At 32.3% G+C, this 2,278-nt stretch overlaps 1 non-coding gene across 1 annotated transcript; it reads left to right on the top strand.

Moving 5' to 3' along the window:
- The first annotated feature begins 1,095 nt into the window (after nt 1-1,095).
- On the top strand, nt 1,096-1,169 carry TRNAT-AGU (transfer RNA threonine (anticodon AGU)). The gene has a single exon. It is a non-coding gene; the product is annotated as a tRNA-Thr (tRNA).
- Nucleotides 1,170-2,278: the final 1,109 nt, after the last annotated feature.

Genomic DNA, 2,278 nt, shown 5'->3' with positions numbered 1-2,278 from the left:
TGTTCGATATATAATAAATATATTACATTTTTATATATTTAAAGGTATATCGCATACATATGAGAATGAGTACAATTCATTAAATTTTCTTTTACAATTTGTTTGGCAAAAGCTACGAATAAACTGTTGATAAACCTAGTTTACCATACTAACAAAAGTAAGCTGAAAAGGACGGTCGCAGTTGATAACATTACCGAAGACCAACTAGCAGCTTACCAAAACTATCAAAATGGGTGTGACGACCCTTAATAATATCATGTGTTATACATTAAAGTTTAGCGGCTGTGGCTCCGACACTGGCCTAATTCTTTTACGTAGTGAGCTTATCGAAATAAAAATAAATAAAATGAATGCCAAAAGCATAATTAATAATCTTGTATTTTAATAGAAAATTATCAAAGAAAATCCGTGCAATCTAAGTAGGCCATAACACCAAAACACAAATGTCAGAAAGCATCAACATATTAAATGATGTGGGGGATTCTCTTTCTATTCCGTTTTCATTGAAATGGGATTTTTATCACTAAAGCCTCCCAGTGGAAAAATGTAATGTATAGTAATCGAAAAAATAATAAGTAAAACAATCCTTTTCACATTCGAAAATGCATCTTCCCCCTAGGGCGATGTCATAAGAAAAGTGGGGCATACGATTTTGCATTACTTAGTATCGAGAAATGAATGTGTTTTAATACGAATTTTTTGAAACTTTTTGAATACATTAGAATGCTGATTACACATAGTTAGCAGTAATATAATCGAGAACTCATAAGAAATACATTATATTATTTATAACGCATGTAATGCATTACTACTTTTCCGACTGGGCTACTTTCATTTCGACCATAACTACTGTCCTTAGTCTATAGAATTCATTCTACTAAATATCTTAAACACTAATGAATTGCTGTGAGCACTTATTTACACGAGCATACAACAACAAAACGCCACACTTATATTATCTATTGTGAAGTTATCTATGATTTCTGATTTCTCATGAAATTTTGATTTATATATCTTCAATATCAAATAGAGATATTTTTAGATTTTCGCCAGCTCTACGTTGTTGCTATCATATTTGTTCGCCGTCATCAACTGGGCGCCGTGGCTTAGTTGGTTAAAGCGCCTGTCTAGTAAACAGGAGATCGTGAGTTCGAATCTCGCCGGGGCCTTCAGTGATTCAAAATCATTGCTAACTCTTTTTATTTTTTTTAGCCGTGCATTCATTCCTACCTTTTAATTGGAAGCTTATTTTTGTCGGAATACGGTATGGGTGTTTATTAGCCACTACATAGAGAAAAATGTGACCTACGGAAACGAGAAGATTGCCTCTATGAAAAGTTTCTACAGTAAAGTATAAAACAGCCGACAAAACGAGCTAAATTCCATGGAGATTCCTTATTGTTTTTATGTGAAGTTTCTTATTAATTTTATTTCAAAGAATATCATGAAGATCACATTTCTTAAAGAAAATTATTTAGGAAAAACTTTTTAATTTTACGTGGTGTCTTCTCGCATTTTAAATCCCATGTGAAAATTGATTCATATTAATGAATAGAAGTTTATCGGCGAGGTGGCCACTATAGCCGAATGGGTGGAGCTGTAAACTGTCATTCAGTAGGACCTGGGTTCGAGGACATGCCAGCGCAAACTTTTTTGTTTATTTTATTTTCTACCTTTAGCTTTTAATTAAGTAACTTAAAAAAATAAAGATTTCTTTTTGGCTTTATTAGAAGAATTTGTTTTCTGGAAAGAAGACGAACAACCATATAGATCTTATTGATTTTATTCTATTTTGTTAGCTACTATTTTCACTGTGTATTTGTTCAACAAAATTTAAATAATTAAAAAAAAAGTGGTGGCGATAAATTTTTTCAGTTATTGCTATTTTATTCGAAAGTATTACTATGGAACCATATTTTTAACCGGCGAAGGGTAACTTCTTTCTGAAGTAGCGTTACTAGCTAGAAGTGTAGTCAGAATGCGGAGAAGTTTGTTAATCAACAGAAAAGCATATTCGTCGTCCCATATGTCAAGAACTTCTGCTGCTGATTTTAGGTATGGCTTTTCGCTTACCTCATTTGTTCATCGTTCTGACTACACTTTATACTCTCCTTCCAAACTGATAGCGTCGTTTGGTAGCATATTATATTCTCTAATTTTATATGAATGCAAGTAATAGTTCAACTCAAAAATGTTCATGTAATGTATATCTCATGTAATGTATATGTAATCATACCGACGTAATTTACACCGATTTCAGTAAAGCTTTTGACAAAGT

Source organism: Rhagoletis zephyria, unplaced genomic scaffold (genome assembly GCF_001687245.7).
Source record: "Rhagoletis zephyria isolate East Lansing unplaced genomic scaffold, Rhagoletis_zephyria_1.1 Rzeph_scaffold_46921, whole genome shotgun sequence".
Taxonomy (NCBI): domain Eukaryota; kingdom Metazoa; phylum Arthropoda; class Insecta; order Diptera; family Tephritidae; genus Rhagoletis; species Rhagoletis zephyria.
Note: the sequence above shows the minus strand (reverse complement) of the source record. Positions and strands in the feature narration are given on the sequence as shown.